This window comes from Schistocerca gregaria, chromosome 9, assembly GCF_023897955.1.
Source record: "Schistocerca gregaria isolate iqSchGreg1 chromosome 9, iqSchGreg1.2, whole genome shotgun sequence".
Taxonomy (NCBI): Eukaryota; Metazoa; Arthropoda; class Insecta; order Orthoptera; family Acrididae; genus Schistocerca; species Schistocerca gregaria.
The window spans coordinates 25,191,960-25,214,266 of record NC_064928.1 but is presented as its reverse complement, the minus strand read 5'-3'; the positions used below and the strand labels follow the sequence as shown (position 1 = coordinate 25,214,266).

The 22,307-nt window shown below is 41.9% G+C and overlaps 1 non-coding gene across 1 annotated transcript; it reads right to left on the bottom strand.

The window, feature by feature from the left end:
* Positions 1 to 1,830: 1,830 nt before the first annotated feature.
* Positions 1,831 to 1,902, bottom strand: Trnad-guc (transfer RNA aspartic acid (anticodon GUC)). Its single transcript has one exon. It is a non-coding gene; the product is annotated as a tRNA-Asp (tRNA).
* Between the last annotated feature and the right edge of the window lie 20,405 nt (positions 1,903 to 22,307).

Below are 22,307 nucleotides of genomic sequence, written 5' to 3'. Positions count from 1 at the left end.
TTTTGCAAGACTTGTTTTATGACCAGCCTAGTGTTGATGCTTTTGGTGAACAGAACAATGCTTTTGCGTGTATTTGTAAAAGTGCACTAAATGTATTCAGAACTCATTATAAGAAACTACTAATTTAACAAATCAAAATTAACGTTCTTTTTTCGTCTTGACTTGTAGGGCGTTGTCCCACCGATTTTGTTAACCAACAATATAAAAGTCCCAATATCCTGCAAATTGCATCTGGTAACAATAGTGATAGATACATGACTGTGGAAATTGGTTCCGTCTTGAGCAAACACAAGTTATTAACACTCAAACATTTCGTTTAAATTGCAGTCGCGCAGGGGTTCATTTATATTCTTAGTATAATATTTTGACGTTTCTGTGGCTGACTGACATTTGCAGTACAGCAGATCTTTCTTTGCAGTTTCTCATTTTTTGTTGCTTTTCATTCCGCCATGTAAACCGCGCTTTTTAGCATACAGCGTCACTGTTTACAAAATATTCATCCACAATCTTGTTTTATATGGCGGAAAGGAAAGAAAAATTACTTTCCAGGTACAGCAAAATCGCAATAATGTTTAAAAAATATAAAAATATATGCAGTTTACAATATTACAGAGCTAAAAAGTCTACTGTAATGTTTTGTGGTTAATACTCGGAATGTTTTATGTATAAATCATATCAAGAGTACATTTTTAAATTCGTTAGTGTTTTTAGGAGGCACGCAGTTACACCAGTGAAATACGTTTTAAAATTTTAATATAAAGCGACAGCATACAGGCACGGCCTTAGTATATGACAGTGGAACCGATAATTTCATTGCGAGCGCTTGCTCCGAAACTACAAGAAATAGTAAGTTATATAAAATTTGTTGTGTAATTAAATACAATACTTTTCTAGTTCAGTAATATTGAAACACAGAGTTGTAACTGAATATTTATATTTTTATATTGGTTAACAGACTTGGAAATCGACAATTCTAAGCGAAACCGATTAGTCTGAAACAAGGACACAAACCAACACACGGAAAATATTTTCTTCTTGGAATTCATTTGAATTTCAAATTTTACGGCATTGTGATTCCTGCATGATTTCTAGTGCCTGTGGGATATTAATAAATTTATACCATTTCGTTATGTAAATAGAATGGCCAGAGGGTTCTGTACGTTCCTTATTTTTTACCCAGTTCCAAGCATTTTAACTATGATTATTCAGTCGAAGGCATGTGTTCGTCACACATTTCAGTGTGAGCAGCGGTAAGATCTTCCTCAAGCACGCGGTATTCATAGCCTCCTGTTTTCTGTTGTATTTTGAAGAGCATATAATATTTCTTATAATTTTATTAATAATAGGCTGCAATGATTATTTTACTATACTCCATAATCGTTCGGGCTTGCATACGAAATAGCAGTGTTTATTTTCCCGATGTTTCAGTACGGTACGGTACGACTATCTACAGAGCGAGTCCGTGAAAGGATCGGAAGATTTAAGTATTGCTAATGCGCATGCAAGCCCAGAAGACGACGGAACATTCTACCCACAGAGGAAACTTCGAGAAAGACTATTCTCTGACTACCGTTTACTGCGACGAAGCTGACTTTGTTGAACTGTAACAAAATTATTTTGCGAAAGGCGTACCGCAATTTTGGTTACACAAATGGGATCTAATATCCTTGACATTCGAAGCAGTAAAACGATTTTTACGAGTTCCTAGGGAAAGTGGATAGCGCTGTTGTAATTTTCTTGTTTTTGCAATAACCGCTTCCAAAGAAATTCGTATTTCTTATATATAGCAACATTAAGAAGTTTTTCTTCACAAGTGAAGAAAAAAAATTTCTCCCCGGCCGGGAATCGAACCCGGGTCTCCCGCGTGACAGGCGGGGATACTAACCACTATACTACCGAGGACTATGACCGGCTATTCCTAATCACAGCTTATCACGACAACGCAAGTGCATATTTATCACTACAACGCAAGTTCATTCTTCACAATATTGTTTTACTGTGATTGAGAGCATAAAAGTGGAATGCGTAATGGTCCATATTCAAGTTGGTGCTTGTAAAATCGCTAAAATTTCTCACGGATTAGTAGCAAATAGATTCCCTATATTATTTACGATTTTTGTAACCGTTGAATCAGAATTGGTATTTTGCCACATTACATTTATCGACTGCTGAAAAATAAACGATTTTACAAACTCTTTTCTGAATAAATACATACATCCCCGCTCCAAACACATACACAGACTGATGAAAAATAAAAGATTTAACGAATTCTGTTCTGAATAAGTACACAACACACACACATCCGACATCCAGGTAACAATTATAACAATAATAACTATTTTAAAATAGAAATTCTGCATAGGACCAAGTGCTTCGATTTCAAATGTTAATTAAACGTTCGACTTAATACTACTTTATTAAATCACATTTTTCTTGTTATAAATTGGCACAGGAGATTTTAGTTACATGTTCCTTTACACAACGTCTGCCGTGTAATATTATGGGGAGTCTGACGGACATTCTCTTGAATTAAGCTGACCTAGCTCACTTAAAGCTGCATACGCAACACTGTTTTATGATCCTTTCGCTAATTCTGAGTTCCAGCATAGTGTGTCTTTAAAGTGTGTTTGTGTACGAGGTACGCGTATGTGTAAAGTTTTCATGCGTGATTTGATGTTTAATGCCTTCACTTTGTTCTCACTCTCTCCTGCCTAATGCCGCAGTATCAGGTTTCCAGCCTCCTAAACACGACATAATCCATACTTCCAAAAAGAGCGTGTCACTATATCTGACAGAACTAGGAAATGTCTCGCGGAATCGGTGCGCGTGCTCTGCACGCGCGTTCTATATGGTCCAGAAACTGGTGATAGAGAGGTAGGTTCAAGTATTTTAGACAGCGCTTGGGATAGGGACAAGTTTTATACCCAACCGAAGGATCATCTTACAGTACGAGGTCAAGCTTTGAACATTATGCGCTTCCTCCAGCTTAGGGAAACAGAGCAAATCTGTTGCTTCTTTTTGAATTAGCCTACCGGACTTAAGCGGGCACCATTTGCTTCACGGGTGGTTCCTGAGCAAATCTGGGAAATAACGATTAGTAGCGGAGAACTAAGTATCTTGATCGCTGCAAGTTGCAACAATTTTAACAGTATATTCTCCAGGTATTTAACAAGAATTGTCATCTTTCCGTTTTCAAAAATATTTATTCGTTATCAAGAAACGCCCCAAAAACCTGGCTTTTGGGTACCAAACCGTAGCCGCGGATTCCAAGACAGATGCGCACAGCCAATGTCTGAAATTGTTAGGTTATATTCCTAAGATCCCGATCTCTAACAGCTTCGAAAATCTTCTTGATACCTTTATATGTTTCCAACATAGAGTGATTCAAAGTTAACCTGCTTTTACGCGTAACATACGCACGTAAAATCCGGTGTGAGGTGGAAACGTACTTTTTAAAGTGGCGTAGCACAGAGAAATATGCTGTAAAGCGTCTCCGTTATCATCAAAAAAGTTCTGGGAAACTTGGGGTAGCGCCACAGAGATACGGAAGGAACTGTAGTGGGAGGCTCTTGAAGACAGACGTAAACCATCCCGAGAAAGTCTATTACGAAAGTTTCAAGAAGCGGCTTGAAATGATTGCTCTAGGTAGATAATATATATCGCTCACATACGGATCGTGAGGAAAGGATCAGAATAATTACTGCACACAAAGTGGCATTCAAACAGTCATTGTTCCCGCGTTCCACACGTGAATGAAAAAGGAAGAAACCTTAATAGCTGGTACAATGGGTCTGCCATGCACCTCACGATGGTTTGCGGAGTACAGATGCTATGGCGCCGGCACGCCAGTCGGGAATGAGAGAGCATAGAGCACTGTGCAGAAGACTTCAGCCAATTGCACACTGACCGACCCCTCTCCAGGATGGCAACACGACAGTAGCGGCCTCTATGCGAAGAGAACATAAGCGCCGCGGCCCACTTCTACAGAAGCTTCGAGACTAGCTACCTGAAGAGAAGTGTCAGAGCTCGTTACTTGCTTGTACATTCTATGCCCCTAAATCTTGGAACTGTTATACAAAACAACATTGATTATTTTGCCTGTCACCCTTTGCTTGCGACACATTTGCATATTTCTCAAAGTATTGTCATTTAATTTTCGTAATTAAACTTATTAATACGATTTGCTTGAATTGTTGTCTAGCTTTCTGAGACACCCCATATTCGTCGACTAGGTAGGTACCACAATAGATGCAGATTTAGATGTACTGAAGCACATGCAAATTTTTGCGCAATTAAAATATGGTATGAGGTGTAAAATTAGTTTTCCATTATTCCAATTTCTTTACATCCACGGGCATATTTTGCAAACGGTAGTGAAGTGCATGGCGTTAGTACATATTTCTGTGCGCAACCAGTTGCCTTACACACACACACACACACACACACACACACACACATAACTAATATGATTCATTCATTTCACAATCACCCAGTTTTCAAACCTCTGCAAGCTGATAACCAGACGTAGGTTTTACAGCGACATTATCTGGACCATGTGCAGCTAAACATTGAGATCGTGCTGCTGAAGAAAATAACGGAGATTTAGTTTCAGTACAAGCAACGAGAAGTTCACGAGACTTACATTGTACTTCCTCGTAGTATCCATTGCAAACCCATTCTGATGATGTAAATATTGCAGTTTATACACGTGGCGACGTCATTTATCCACTGCGCCAAAAACAGCGGGTGAAAGCTGCAGCTGATAGCTATTTATCTTTGACGTAGTCGGCTTGGTTACGAGTTGTTTATTATTGTCAGTTTTTGATCTGTGCTTGGAAAATAAAATGTTTTCTCATCTCATGAAAAAGCTGTTACTTCATTAAATATAAAGGCTCCCATATACACATACACATAGATAGCATTTTGCTGCTCTTAGTTCAACACAATCCAACCTTCATATTTTGCACTCATCCACAGAGAGTAAACTTTGAACGTAAGTACAAAGAATGTAAATATGGTAGATATCAAACTTCGCCACGCTACGATCTTCGAATTAAGATGTAATGCATCACAAAATAAGTTTTCAAATGCACAAATTAGATAATGGATGAAAGCGAACATTGCGAGCTACAGGTATTTTAGTACCTTGTCAGTATGTAATCAATATGTTACCAAAACTATAGAACTTACAAATTTGTGGTTTTGTGACAAATGAATAAATAAATTACCACGTTTTTCTTACGATGATAACGAACTTTAACACATGTGCCGTTTGTTGCTAGAAAAATGTCTAATCGACATTCGATTTCACGCCATACGTCTGACAACATTCCTGGAGTAACACCAGCAACGGCATCTGTTATCCTTATTCTTAATGTATCCAGATCAGATACTTGTGTGGTGTAAACCTTGGTCTTAACGAAGCCCCACAAACGAAACCAAAGGCGTTAAGTCTGGTGATTTTGTAGGCCAGGCACTAGGACCATCAAGATCCAAAGTTTCATTAAGGAAATTTCTAGTGTGCGAGTCCCAATGCTGAAACATCGCGTCAGGTTGCAAGTCTCTCAATTGCGGTTCCGCAAACTGTTATAACATATCCAGATCCATGTTAGCTGTTACTGTTTCTCGTCAAAAGCCAAAGGGCTAGTGACTCTGTTGTGGATTAAACCCCACGAGACATTCATTGTACGGAAATCCCTAATGTGATCTAAGGCAACATATGAACTTTCCGAGCCACATGTCCTCAGATTGTGCGTGTTATTTTACCTGGTATGAGAAAAAGCCTCATCTGAAAAACAAAGTCACTGAAAATACTCGTTGCTGGTGTCGATTTGCGCCAATATTTCCGTCGTTAAAGCTGTTCGATAAGTTCCATCACGCGGTTGCAATGGTGTCTTATCAGGACCTTAGATGCATACAGGACCAATTTATTGCGCAGAACTATCGTACTGTGTTCCTAGGAATCCCTAATTGACCAAATGCGTGTCGAGTAGATTTGGAAGGGTCAGGATTTCTTGGAAAATCTGGAAGAAAAATTTCTGTTTATTCAGTTTTTTAAGAGTTCCATGAGGTGAAAGTAATCTCTCAGTTTTCGAGGGGACCCATCTGTAACCTCCAAGCAGCAGGATAACATACAAAAACCATCTGTAAGCCTCTGTCAACAGTGAAGAACAAAGAAAAGTTGCCATTGATATCACCTACAGAGTGTTCATGACGAGGCAATGAGAGGCGCAAGGCTGTGCATTGCCAAGTTTCTTCCTATTTGTCCCATGTTGAAGCACGAACAAGAGCGTGTGAGTTTATACAGGACTGCTACACCTAAGAGAAGAAGAAACTGATATACCTGCTAATATCGTGTAGGCCCCCATCCCTACCCCTCCCCCTCTCTCGCGAGCAGAAGTGCCGCAACAACACGTCGCATGGACTCGACAGATGTCTGAAGTAATGCTGGAGGGAATTCACGCCATGAATCCCCCTGGGCTGTCCATAAATCCACAAGAGTACGAGGAAGTGGATATCACTTCTGAACAACACGTTGAAGGTATCCCAGATATACTCAATGATGTTCATGTCTGGGTAATTCGTCGGCCAGCGGAAGTGTTTAAACTCAGAAGACTGTTCCTGAACCCAGTCTGCAGCAGTTCTGGTTTCGCAGTCCTGCTGCAATTGTCCAAGTCCATCGGAATGCACAGTGGACCTGAATGGATGCAGGTGATCAGACAGGATGCTTAGGTACGTGTCGCCTGTCAGAGTCGTATCAGGGTTCCCACATCACTCCAACTGCACACACCCCATCCCACCAGCTTGAACAGTCCCTTGCTGATGTGCAAAGTCGTTGGATCCATAAAGTTGCCTCCATATCCACGTCCATCTGTTCGATACAATTTGAAACGAGACTCGTCCGACCACAGAACATGTTTCCAGTCATCAACAGTCCATTGTCGGTGTTGGCGGCCCCAGGCGAGGCGTAAAGCTTTGTGTCGTGCAATCGTCAAGGGTACACGAGTGGGCCTTCGGCTCCGAAAGTCCATACCGATGATGCGTTGAATGGTTCTCACGCTGACACTTGTTGATGGCCAGCCATTGAAATCTGCAGGAAATTGTGGAAGAGCCGCATTTCTGTCACGTTGAACGATTCTTTTCAGCCGTCGTTGTTCCCGTTCTTGCAGAATCTTTCCCCGGTGGCAGCGATGTGGAGGTTTGATGTTCTACCGGATTCCTGATATTCACGGTACATTCCTGAAATGGCTGTACAGGAAAATCCCCACTTCAGTGCTATGTCGGAGATGTTTTGTCCCATCCCTCGTGCGCCGACTATAGCACCACGATCAACCCCACTTAAATCTTGATAAGCTGCCATTTTAGCAGCAGTAATCGATCTAATAATTACACCAGACACTTGTTGTCTTATATAGGCGTTGCCGACCGCAATGCCGTATTCTGCCTGATCACGTATCTCTGTATTTAAATACGCACGTCTATACCAGTTTCTTTGGCGCTTCTGGGTATAAACAACTTTTGGAAAATCTATATTTTCCAAGGTGCACGAATAGAACTGTGAAGTCTCAGAGTCTAACTAGTGGCCACCAAATGGCGGTACGAGAGGCGGAAATGGGGACAAGGCCTTTTGTGTGTTGCAATATAAGTTTAAAAAAATGGTTCGAATGTCTCTGAGCACTATGGGACTTAACATCTATGATCATCAGTCCCCTAGAACTTAAAACTACTTAAACCTAACTAACCTAAGGACATCACACACATCCATGCCCGAGGCAGGATTCGAACCTGCGACCGTAGCAGTCACGCGGTTCCGGACTGAGCGCCTTAACCGCGAGACCACCGCGGCCGGCAGATATGTTAATCTGTTACACCAGTGCGGAGTGCATTCAGAAGGAATTATGGCAAAGAACAGCCGCGTAAGCAGAGCATACTGCGTTGGTATCGACAGTTTAGGTAAAGTGGTTGTGTGTGTAAACAGAAATGAACTGGTCGATTGAGTGTGCCCGACGCAGAGGTTGAATTTTCGTACCCAGTCCAAAAACATCATCGGTCCGCACCCAACTGTGTGGAAGGTTTTGCGACGTCGGTTACATTTCAAAGCGGGTCGTCTGCAGCTAGTGCAACAATTAAAACCGGTAGCTTGTGATCGGCGTCTTCAGTTCTGCAGTAGCACTTGACGCTGCAGATTTCGCCTCCAGGGTGATATTCAGCTGCGATGCAACGTCAAGGGCGGTGTTTACGAACCCCCACTGGCAATTACAGTGGTGTACTCGTGCTTTTTACATGATTGTGTCGTGTTACCTGACGACCACCCACAGATCATTTGTAGAGAGCAAAATGCAAATTTGGTGAGTTTACGGTTCATTTCCATTCATCAATCACTTTGTGCTGTTTTACTTTTTTTGCTTTAAAACTTCGTTTTACGTTAGATTTTTACGAGTCATTATTCTAATGCTCTATATTATGACTCAATTAGTAGCATCCAGGTATGATATTGTTTATTCTGTCTTACTTCCGGGGGTTACCGACTATAGTATGACGCTACTTGGAGCGTCTGTGACCTAATTTTGTCTGTTTAGCCACAATACTGCCACGCCCACTGAGAACTTAATGGTTCCGTCGAACAGGTTTTATTCGTATGCGTCACAGCAGTATATACTTTTATTATTTCTGGTTTTTTTAAAAAAAATTATTTACTCTTATTCTTTATGACCCATTGGTTGCAACATTTTACCTGCAATTTTATGCAAGATCTTTTATATGGCTTTACTGTTTCTCTTCGTGATTATATCTGGAAGTTGCTATCACAACCCATCGCCCAGTTGCGCCATCTGTTGCGGGCTGCGTATAATTAGCCGTATACTTATACGCTTGTATGCTGAGTCGGGAACATGACCAACTGCACTGCCCACGTATTTACTGTGTAATGCATATGCGTAGGCTCGATCCCGTTCTAGTGGATGTGGACGGCGCCGCGTATCTGACAAGGTAATCTGCTGCCTCCTTATTCAAATATGCGTACTGAAAGGTCTCTGTTAGATTCCTTTCATGCTGTTATCCTCCATTTGTTGTTCTTTACGTCATACATTTGCACCTCTAAATTTACTGCGGTATTTCTATATTTATCTGGGAGGAGACTGAGCAATGGAATATATTATATTCACATATAAACAAGAACAACTTGTCATACAACACTTTCAAACACATTTTTAAATGTAATTCTTATCATCCAGTTTCGTATGAGAAACACATCCGCCGGCCAATGTGGCCGAGCGGTTCCAGGCGCTTCAGTCTGGAGCCGCGCGAACGCACCGGTCGCAGGTTCGAATCCTGCCTCGGGCATGGTTGTATGTGATGTCCTCAGGTTAGTTAGGTTTAAGTAGTTCTAAGTTCTAGGGGACTTATGACCTCAGATGTTAAGTCCCATAGTGCTCAGAGCCATTTGAACCGTTTTAGACCCACATCCGCCTCGTTTACGTAGCGTGCATGATGTCTTAAGATACTGTCGTTTCCTTCCCTTCTGGTGTGAAAGGATGAATGTAAGTATTTGTAGTTGCATGCTCGGTGGTAGCAGAGAAGTTCTGTCTGCTAGAGAACAGTAGGACCAGCGTCTGAGTAGGTAGATACGATTTCTAAGGCCAAGAGGTTTGTCTCCTTGGTGTGGTCCTGTCCGTCCCTTGTCAGGTTGTCTGCTCACTCCCTGTTGTACCTGTGGGACACACTCGGACGGGCCAATCGGCGGGCACTTTCTCAAGTGGCAACATCTCCGGGTAAGCGCGAGTTTGGTGAGTCCGATAGCAACGAAATTCTTAAGTTTCAGTCAAACTGAAATATTAATTATTCTGCTCACAGATCTATATCGAAAATGTTTTTTATATTATTTTAAATCGCGATGCAGTGCGATTTCATTGTTGGTTTCGGAGTTTATTGCTGTAGGTTTTTTTGTTTGTTTTGGTTTCTTTTTCATCTTATGGGACTGAACTGCTATGGTCATCAGTCCGTAAGTTTACACACTACTTAACCTAAATTATCCTAAGGACAACACACACACCCATGCCCGAGGGAGGACTCGAACCTGCGCCGTGGTTGGTTCAAATGGCTCGGAGCACTATGGGACCTAACTTAGGAGGTCATCAGTCCCCTAGAACTTAGAACTACTTAAACCTAACTAATCTAAGGACATCACACACATCCATGCCCGAGGCAGGATTCGAACCTGCGACCGTAGCGGTCGCGCGGTTCCAGACTGTAGCGCCTAGAACCGCTCGGTCATCCCGGCCGGCCGAACCTCCGCTGTATTGCGGTAGTTGCTTTGTTTCCAATTGAATAAAGGAAAGTGGAAGTACGTTGTCATGAGGCGTAATTATGATTAAAATAATCGATCTTTGGTGTGAATGTGCGTATAAGTTCTCTCTATGAAATTCTTCAAATTAATAATTTCTCTTTGTGTTCAACCCACGCGGTGTGAGCTTTGCAGTACCTCGTGCTCGTGAAATTGTTTGAGCCATCAGGTCAATACTATGCCGTTATTAACGCAGTTAGGAAGTTTCTTTTGTAACTAATATGTTTTGATTTGATTTCGTCATTGAAAAAGTTGTGGAATTACATTTTTTCTGTAAATGTACTTGTGCATGTGGAACATGTGCTGTAGTGACAAAACTAGCCCTCAGATACTCTTTTGCATAATACACTCATGCCCATAAATTAAGGCTAATTGCAGAATGTTTCGCCACACAACGTGGCATTACACAAAACTGGCGCTAATAGCATAGGCACATAGGGAACACACACCACACAGATCTGTAAGTCCACGGTATTGGTGATAAGTTGAGAAAACCATCCCAAAACACATGTGCTGCAAAACGCCATTGTTTCCTGCGCATGTACAACGACATCAGTATGGCATATGATCACCAAGCACACGAACACAGGCCGCACAACGGGTTCGCATACTCTGGATCAGGTGGTCGAGCAGCTGCTGGGGTATAGCCTCCCATTCTTGCACCTGTGCCTGTCAGAGCTCCAGAAGTGTTCTAGGGGTTTGAATACGTCGAACGAGAGCATCCCAGACGTGCTCGATGGGGTTTAGGTCTGGAGAAAAGGCGGACATTCTGGTGCGAAATGGCGTCCCGATACCCCTGACCTGTTTCAGTTCCTCTATCAAAGACATGCAAGGGTGTACGTGCACCAATCATAATCCCACACGACACCATCGCACGACAACCTCCATACCGGCCCCTTTCAAGGACTTTAAGGGGTTGGTATCTGGTTCCTGGTTCACGCTAGAAGAAAACCTCGACTCGTCCATGAACATAACCTGGGACCACTGTTCCAATGATCATGTACTGTGTTCTTGACACGAGGCTACAGGCTCTCCTGTGACCAGGCGTCAGTGGAATGAACCTTGCAGGTCTCTGGGCGAATAAACCATGTCTGTTCAGTCGTCTGGAAACTGTGTGTCTGGACACAACTGTTCCAGTGACTGCGGTGCGGTGAGGTTCCAATCAAGGCTACCTGCAGTACTCCGTGGCCATCTGCGGGCACTGATGGTAAGATATCGGTCTTCTTGTGGAGTTGTACACTGTGGACGACCCGTACTGTAGCCTGTCTGCTAGAATTGTTGTCATAATCTTGAGATCACACTTTGTGGCACACGGAGGGTCCTTACCAGGACCTGCTGTGTTTGACCAGCCTCCAGTCGCCTTAGTATTCTGCCTCTCATAACGTCATCAATATGTGTTATTGGAGCTATTTTCAACACACAGTCGCCATTAGCACGTCTGGAAACGTCTGCACACTTACTCGCTCCACCGTACTCTGACATGCACCAACACACCTCTGCGTATGTGGACTGCTGCCAGCGCCACCGTGCGACGACCGCAGGTCAAATGCACCGCATGGTCTTAAATGGCTCTGAGCACTATACGACTTAACTTCTGAAGTCATCAGTCGCCTAGAACTAATTAAACCTAACTAACCTAAGGACATCACACACATCCATGCCCGAGGCAGGATTTGAACCTGCGACCGTAGCGGTCGCTCGGCTCTTGACTGCAGCGCCTAGAACCGCACTGCCACTCCGGCCGGCTCTCATGGTCATACCCCGAAGTCATTTAAACCCGCAAACTGTCCAGCAGTGATTTGTTTCACCATGTATCAGCATTATCCTTAATTTGTGAGCATGAGTGTACCTCGTGTATTCAAACTTAATTAACCGCTATCGCGAGCAGTTTTCCTATTTCAAAATTTCTAGAAAGACTTTTATATAGCATTTTGATGAGATTGTGGATATATCGAACCACGTTATCTTTGTCTAAACCTCCAGTACCAGTCCGTGGTTATCCATTGGGAACACGACTACACTAGGAGCGGAATTTCTTTGCCTTAAATAGAATGGATTGGTGATGGTTGTTTCTCTTTTGTGTACCCTTGAACTATCTTTGTGTACTTGTTAGAATACTGTTTCCTATTCTTTCTGTTTCCTGTTCTTTGAAAATCACATGTTTGCGAATTGAACCCCTCTGAGTAACACTTTCCTTAATTAAGTCGCAACAGTAAATAAGGCACCAGCTTTGAGAAACACTTAGCGTGTGTTATACGTTTTATTGAACACTGATGAATTTTGAAATAAATATCAAACTTTAAACTTACTCTACTTTTCTTCAATCTAATTTACCCCATTATCTGTTTATTTAAAATAATAATAAAATTATAAAAAAAATGAGCAGATACTGTGGGTGACTATAACAGTAGTAAAAGTTTGACAGTCATCTACGCATACTTTTTACCCTGGGTTCGGGAGGTTTTAAAAACACTAGGCTCATTATAAGATTTCTTGCAAGACTAAGCCAGTTGCTTGTGTTTGAACACGCGTTGACTGTTCTCGAGCCGAGCGAGGTGGCGCAGTGGTTTGCACACTGGAGTCGCATTCGGGAGGACGACGGTTCAAACACGCGTCCGGCCATCCTGAAATGCGTTTTCCGTGGTTTCCCTAAATAGCTTCAAGCAAATGCCGGAATGGTTCCCCGGAAAGGGCACGACCGACTTTCTTCCCCGTCCTCCCATGATCTGATCAAAACGATGACCTCACTGTTTGGTTTCCTCCTCCAAACCACCCAACCAATTATTGTCGAAGTGATGTATTTCATGGGACGTTGCAAGAGACCTTCTTTAAAAAAAATTGATAACGGAACTACCCGCTGGGGCTTTCATATGGTTTAGGTGCGGTTTCCCAAGGATTTAACAATTTATGTTTCATTATGTCGTTTTTTATATGTATTTTACATTTTATTTGAATGTGTTTGCCGGCCGCGGTGGTCTCGCGGTTCTAGGCGCGCAGTCCGGAACCGTGCGACTGCTACGGTCGCAGGTTCGAATCCTGCCTCGGGCATGGATGTGTGTGATGTCCTTAGGTTAGTTAGGTTTAAGTAGTTCTAAAGTTCTAGGGGACTGATGACCACAGCAGTTGAGTCCCATAGTGCTCAGAGCCATTTGAACCATTTGAATGTGTTTTGGGCTTTTAATGCTATAGACTGTTTATTGGCTTCTGAACATTTTATCGGCCATATTCTGGTATATTTTACTCTTATCTTAAGTGACAGCATACAATGTTCTTTTCAAATTCTGACCACGGCGGTTTTCTGCTTTGTACTTGTGTGCGTGGCATCCTGTGAGCTTAATACCATATTCTGTGAAGAAGTTGTTTTATTCTTTCCTTGCTAGCCCAATTTTGCTAAATCGGAGTGATGCCATCTATGTGAAAGGTTCTATTTTTTTCTCATATTCCAATCTGAAAGTACCTTGTATTAGGTGAAACGAGTCATTGGAAGGTAAATAAAATAAAAAAATTGCAACCAAGACTGTTTGTTCTTTCACATTGCCTAAGTGCGGACTGTGGATAGAAGCAATGGGTCTTGAAACCTTCCCGTCTCCTCTATACCTCTTCAGTTTTAAGCAACCTTCCCTTCCACAATAAACTATGAAACCTTTCTTTAGGATTTCTATCTCTTGCTTAATAATAACAAATGAAATCTTCCCTCTGAAATTTATTCTCTTTCTAAATCTTTGCATACAAATTTAATTGCTGCTTATTAAAAGTGATTTTCTGATTATTTCGACGAAACATAGAACGTGTCGTCGTCGTGGCCCTCAGTCGTTATCTGCAATAACCCAAAACTGTTCCTTACCTTTTTTACTGTTACCGGATCGCCATCTGACTGCTACATCAAACTGTGACATGAATATACTTATTCTGGTTTACTATACTATATTAACTGCTGGTGGGCTGTCATAATAAGTGGCTGTATTTATTTCCAAAGCTGACGTTATTCTTTAATAGCAAAGCTGACGTTATTCTTTAATTAATTTGACTGAAGTTACGCAATTCATAGTTACACTTTTGCTTGACAACAATAAAAATTTTACAAAGTTTTACATTGATAGTTTTTGAGATGGATTATAATCAGTAATGCAACATTGCTGGCAAAAATTAATTATATTCTGAAAACGTTTCTTCAAATATTTACTGCTGGTAATGAAATGATTTTACAAACGTTCAAATGGGACTTACTTTTTACAATAATCTTGCAACTAGCATTGCGCAAACATACCTTCAGTAGTCTTGAGCTTTGCAAAGAAAATAATTCAATAATATTACTTCCTCTTATGATAATAGTTAGCTGATGTCTCTGTACATCCGTTTATAATCTCTTGTAAATCATAGCTGGTGGCTGGCAGACACAGCGCTCCTCTCAACCTCTCGCTTCAGACCTGCTACCGACTCGCTTCCCATCTCGCTTACTACTGACTCCTACGAACGCTAAAGTGCGGTCTCTCCTGCCAACAATGCTTTCTGGTGTAGACAATCCCTGCTACCATCACAATGTGTATCAATGCGCGGTCTTTCCCGCTCTTTTCTAGAAATGTATCCATACGCGGTCCCTCCTGCCCTTTTTAAAATTATATCAATTTGTGGTCTCTTTTGCCAACAATACTTTGGTGCAGACATCCCCTGCTACCACCATGATTTCCAACATGACAAATATTAATTATTCCTACTTAATCCTATTAATAAAATATAAACATTTTTCAAAATTGTGGTTTGACAGTAGACAATAGATATATACACGTGTTACTGTGTGTATACATCTCGTAACAGAAAAATCTAGGAAATTAAAGGTAATACGTAGGATTATCGACACACACACACACACACACACACACACACACACACACACACACACACACACACACTGATTCGTGCCCAGTTTTCTTAAACCTGTGGAGTAATTACATTTAACGAGCATTTGATTGGGTACAGCCGTAAACCACGTGTAAATAGATTCATCAGCCAGCTTACAGCGGCGGATACCTGACTGAACCAAGATTGGGTGACATGTTAATTTTGTTGATGCGTTAAAAATAGCTCCATCTTCTCAGAGGCTGTTGCCGCTGGTGTGGAACTGAATATGAACAAGTAAAGCAGAGATGTATGGACTAATGGTGAACTACTTGAAGCGTGGATTAAGTGGCTGCCATCCGAGCACTTTGCCAGTAGTCAATTTTTCCCAGTGTTGAGAGAACGTTGCATTTGCAGCATATTTCGCATTATGGTGCAAGAATGTAATGTGCCTGTCGAGCTACGTCAGTTTATTACCACAAAATTTGATCCACAGGTGACGGCTGCTGCATTAAAAGCATTGTGTATAATGGAGAGATTTACTGGTGCAAAAATTGGAGAGAGTATGCCGCGTGCAGTATATTACTTCCTCTCAAACAGAAACACGGTGCTTCAGACATGATGGACATAGAGGATGCTGGAAATTAAATTGTAACATACTCAAAATAGCATGGGTAAAGTTACCAGTTATGGGACAAAAGGAAACGTTTATTTTCATGACGCAGATCACTTCTGGAAAGACATCGCGGAACATAGTGTCCAGAAACTATGTAAAAAAAATGCTGACTTCAGAATAAATGACGATTGGAGAGAAAACATGGAATATTATAATCTTGTACCTTGTGAACTGCAAACGGAAGTAGGTGCCGGGGAAGAGATAGAAGCGACAGATACAAACACTTAGACTGACAGAAGCGGTATCGAAACCAGCATCTTCCAATCCATAGTCTAGCACAAATGTCTTCGCCGCTGTGGCTGGGATCACGTATTATCAAATTTGTATACCACTGCAGCAGTTAACAGGTATTTTGTGATGAGAGAGAGCAGAATGCCAGAGGGAACTCACACGGCTCATTAACCTAGTACCGACCCACGCCCGTCTTTGGATGCATGAAACAGAGACAAATATCTGACGCCGCTGCTGTACAATTCGTCCGTAACATAACAATCAGAATTCATTGCATACACTAATATTTCGGTAACTTGTTGGTACTGAAGCTAGTAGTTTACTGTATTTCATATGAGGAGTCATTTACACCTGGAAAGCTGGATTGCTTTATGGATGTAACTTGGTCATGTTATGATGAAGTCACATCAGGTTATGACTTGTAAAATTAGAGCACGTGTTTTCAATACTGATGAAACCAAGTTAAGCTGTTAGTTGGTTCGTGATGCCACCTTCAGCCGTACATCGGAGCTCCTACTGCATTGTCCAAATAAATGTGAGACATGCTAAACTGGAAACGATGTTGACGTCCAGCACTTTAAACCAGATGATTCTGTTAGGAGGAAAACACGAGGAACGTGAAGACAAGCACGGTTACTAATCAAGAAAGTTGCCCCGGCCATACAAAAACACACAAAAATATTTGTTGCTGTCTCATTACACTGTTGGTAATAAGGTGCTGGAAACGGTAACAAGTGTAAAATAACTGAACTAAATAATTTTTTAGTACGTGCATCATATGTTTCGGGATATGATTTAGATTTTCAACCATGTTTTTTTCGAAGTGTTAGTCGCTGTCTCCACCGTATGCGAGTCCTTTATAGCCATATATAACCATTCCCAGTTCGCGATAGATTCGTTTGGACCAAAGGACCCAATGCGTTCCATGTGAACAGACCCCAGACCGTTGTGGGCTGACCACCAGCTTGCACAGTGCCTTGTTGACAACTTGAATCCAAGGGCTTTGTGGGGCCTGCGCCACACTCGAACCCTACCACCAGCTCTTACCAACTGAAGTCGGGACTCATCTGACCGGGCTACTGTTTTTCAGTAGTCTAGGGTCCAAGCGATATGGTCACCAGCCCAGCAGATCGCTGCTATTAGCAAAGACACTTGTGTCGGTCATCTGCTACCATAGCCCATTAATCTCACATTTCGCCGCACAGTCGCAACGGAGATGTTCGTCGTACGTCCCGGTTCTTTCAGGCAGTGTTGCTTGTCTGTTAGCACTGACAACTCTAAGGAAATGCCGCTGCTCTCGGTCGTTAAGTGACAGCATCGGCCACTGTGTTGTCCGTGGCAAGTAATGCCCGAAATTTAAGGCTGTGGATCTTTGGATATTGAATTCACTGACTATTTCCGAAATGGAATTTCCCATACGTCTATGATTCCGCGATCAAGGTCTATTAATTCCCGTCGTGCGCCTGTAATGACGTCGGATACCTTTTCAATGAATCATCTGAGTAAAAATGACGTACACAATACTACTACATGTGTATATGGCTATCATGACTTTTGTCACCTCAAAAAATACAAAAATATATTGAACGATTTCATCAGGGTAGTCAACATGTCACTATGAAACAGGTTATTGTGTGATACGATCATCACTGTGGCAGAAGGTTTTTTAGAACAGTCGACTTATAAAAATGTTTGCTGTATACGAAAACTTTGTTGGCAGTTATAATAAGTTAATAACATTTAATTTCTGAAGGTATCCTCAAGAAGTAGACAGACACGTAATTTAAAATATCAAAGTGTTTAATGCAGCTTGCTTCCCCACTGTGGCCGGCCGGAGTGGCCGAGCGGTTCTAGGCGCTACAGTCTGGAACCACGCGACCGCTACGGTCGCAGGTTCGAATCCTGCCCCGGGCATGGATGTGTGTGAAGTCCTTAGGTTAGTTAGGTTTAAGTAGCTCTAAGTTCTAGGGGACTGATGACCTCAGAAGTTAAGTCCCATAGTACTCAGAGCCATTTGAACCATTCTTCTCCACTGTGGAAGATAAAAGGGTCGGTGGAGCAGTTTATTACTCTGAGATGTATTCTACCTGACTACCATTATGACTAAACCGAATGCTGGAATGTGTACAACAAGAGTTGCATGCTGTTATTAATGTATCGGAGCCAGTGCTTAGTCACTTAAGTGCCTCGGTGCCATATTGATTGTATTAAATCGGGTGCGCAGGGGGCTAACGTCCACCTAACGTTTCTTACGTGTCGTAAGCACCACAAACCACGGCCTTAACATTTCTCGAACATGTTTGGCTCACAGAGATAGTCCTGCTCTCCCACTCTCGATGATACTCACCGTAAGCAGTCTTGGGAAGCAAGAAAGCAACCGAGTAATGTAATGAAATGAAAAGGGGAGCTGCACTAAATAGAAACACAGACCTACCATGATAAACAAAGTATACTTCAGAGGCGCAGTGTCCTCAAATAAGCCACATATTACAGCTGCGAGGAATTGCTAGTAGAGTACTGTTTGGACCACACAGATGACATAGTGTCAAGCTAACGTCTCCCCTTACGCGCCTCAGAATAACAGTTCTCTCATTTATGTTCATACACACTTATAAAAAAGTTTTGCATCACCTCGGTTCCGATAGTTCCGGAACCTGCACAGAAAATTGTAATATACATCAACATTAACATCATTTCCGCCCTTTTGATTGCTCATGAAAACCACACATTGCATGTGCATACATCGAGACCTTCAGAGGTGGTGGTCCAGATTGCTGTACACACCGGACCTCTAATACCCAGTAGCACGCCCTCTTGCGCTGATGCATGCCTGTATTCGTCGTGGCGTACTATCCACAAGTTGATCAAGGCACTGTTGGTCCAGATTGTGCCACTCCTCAACGACGATTCGGCGTAGATCCCTCAGAGTGGTTGGTGGGTCACGTCGGCAACCTGCCCCACGCAAGTTCGATGGGGTTCGTGTCTGGACAACAAGCTGCCCACGAGTCGAGCGATGTCGTTATCCGAAGGAAGTCATTCACAAGATGTTGTAATGTATTACTATCTTTACGAAGTTGTTCATCGAGCCACATACGTTATCTCGCATTTCTAGCTTCTTCTCTCACATAAATAAAGATAAAAATGCAGAAATTCAGGGTCGCCACCAACTCAAGCCCTTCCTAAACATTCAGAAAAGGATGGAGCTGGAAAATTATTAGTTTCATTACTTTAATAATTTAATTACATGTATGAAAATTTCTTTAAGTAGTCAGATAAATAGCACTCCAAGTGGTGCATGAAGCAACTCGATTAATTCAGGATTGGAAATCAGAGTAAGGGGGTAAGATCAACACCATAGAATTTATCTTTGACATAGATTATTTATTTTATCTAAGTATTCCTTGGGTAACAGAAGAAATATTGAATTTAATTGATGAAAGGAGAAAATATAAAAATGCAGTAAATGAAGCAGGCTAAAAGGAATACAAACGTCTCAAAAATGAGATCGACAGGAAGTGCAAAATGGCTAAACAGGGATGGCTAGAGGACAAATGTAACGATGTAGAAGCTTATCTCACTAGGGGTAAGATAGATACTGCCTACAGGAAAATTAGAGAGACCTTTGGAGAGAAGAGAACCACGTGTATGAATATCAAGAGCTCAGATGGCAACCCAGTTCTAAGCAAAGAAGGGAAGGCAGAAAGGTGGAAGGAGTATATAGAAGGTTTATACAAGGGCGATGTACTTGAGGACAATATTATGGAAATGGAAGAGGATGTAGATGAAGACGAAATGGGAGATGTGTTACTGCGTGAAGAGTTTGACAGAGCACTGAAAGACCTGAGTCGAAACATGGCCCCCGGAGTAGACAACATTCCATTAGAACTACTGACGGCCTTGGGAGAGCCAGTCATGACAAAACTCTACCAGCTGGTGAGCAAGATGTATGAGACAGGCGAAATACCCTCACACTTCAAGAAGAATATAATAATTCCAATCCCAAAGAAAGCAGGTGTTGACAGATGTGAAAATTACCGAACTATCAGTTTAATAAGTCAAAGCTGCAAAATACTAACGCGAATTCTTTACAGACGAATGGAAAAACTGGTAGATGCGGACCTCGGGGAGGATCAGTTTGGATTCCGTCGAAATGTTGGAACACATGAGGCAATACTGACCTTACGACTTATCTTAGAAGAAAGATTAAGAAAAGGCAAACCTACGTTTCTAGCGTTTGTAGACTTAGAGAAAGCTTTTGACAATGTTGACTGGAATACTCTTTTTCAAATTCTAAAGGTGGCAGGGGTAAAATATAGGGAGCGAAAGGCTATTTACAATTTGTACAGAAACCAGATGGCAGTTATTAAAGTCGAGGGGCATGAAAGGGAAGCAGTGGTTGGGAAAGGAGTGAGACAGGGTTGTAGCCTCTCCCCGATGTTATTCAATCTGTATATTGAGCAAGCAGTAAAGGAAACAAAAGAAAAATTTGGAGGAGGTATTAAAATTCATGGAGAAGAAGTAAAAACTTTGAGTTTCGCCGATGACATTGTAATTCTGTCAGAGACGGCAAAGGATTTGGAAGAGCAGTTGAACGGAATGGACAGTGTCTTGAAAAGAGGATATAAGATGAACATCAACAAAAGCAAAACTAGGATAATGGAATGTAGTCAAATTAAATCGGGTGATGCTGAGGGAATTAGATTAGGAAATGAGACACTTAAAGTAGTGAAGGAGTTTTGCTATTTAGGAAGTAAAATAACTGATGATTGTCGAAGTAGAGAGGATATAAAATGTAGACTGGCAATGGCAAGGAAAGCGTTTCTGAAGAAGAGAAATTTGTTAACATCGAGTATAGATTTATGTATCAGGAAGTCGTTTCTGAAAGTATTTGTTTGGAGTGTAGCCATGTATGGAAGTGAAACATGGACGATAACTAGTTTGGACAAGAAGAGAATAGAAGCTTTTGAAATGTGGTGCTACAGAAGAATGCTGAAGATTAGATGGGTAGATCACATAACTAATGAGGAGGTATTGAATAGGATTGGAGAGAAGTTTGTGGCACGACTTGACTAGAAGAAGGGATCGGTTGGTAGGACATGTTTTGAGGCATCAAGGGATCACAAATTTAGCATTGGAGGGCACCGTGGAGGGTAAAAATCGCAGAGGGAGACCGAGAGATGAGTACACTAAGCAGATTCAGAAGGATGTAGGTTGCAGTAGGTATTGGGAGATGAAGCAGCTTGCACAGGATAGAGTAGCATGGAGAGCTGCATCAAACCAGTCTCAGGACTGAAGACAACAACAACAACAACAACAACAACAAGTATTTGGTTGCACATCCTAACTACACATAACTGGTGCCTGACTAGAAATATTTGAGTAAGAATTACGTGAGAATGTAACAGAGCACAATTTAACTACAGCAATAAGAAAAACAGAGAGAACGGGGGTGGGAGACAATTATACTGTCATCTCCTTTGCATTAATACCATAAAAATATCTCAGTAAGATTTGCATTACGATTCTACGCATGCACTATTCTGGACAGAGGTTTAACCAATACATGAGGCCGTGCGATAATTATTCAACATACTAACCGCGTCTGCTGCTTGCAAACGGCCGAACTAGAGCATGTGGTGCGTTCCGAATCAGACTGTTGTGCTGCGTTGTAGAAAGCGCGCGAAAACAGATATTCTTGCACAAATTGTAGCTCATTAAACAAGCAAGCTGCCGTGGTGGATCGGAAGGGTCTTTGATTACCAAACACGTGGCACAAAATCGACACACAAAGACAAAAGCAAAGTCCACAAAATATAAGATTAAAAATCATACTCGCTTCACACGCTTCAGTTACGTTGAAGTTCTTAAGTATTTCACCAGTTAAACATAATGAAGTCCTAACTCAACCTGATTCCTATCACGTGAAACCCCACTTAAGAGCTACGATCCGTACTCACCAAGCGTTCACCGAGGATAGCCCCTTTCTCTTTCCAGATTACCTAGTTCCCCGTGCAGCGGAAGCTACCAGAGGGGTAGCCCTCCGTCACCAACCTCACACACAAAAACAGCCTTCGACACAGCCTTGGGTCATCCTGTGCTCTCCTAAGCAATGTCGTCTGCTGCCAGCAGACGATGACTAACTCAGCGTTTCCCACAAACCAAAACCGAAACCCCACATTAAAACACACATATAATATTCAGTAGGTCTTATTTGAGTGCTCA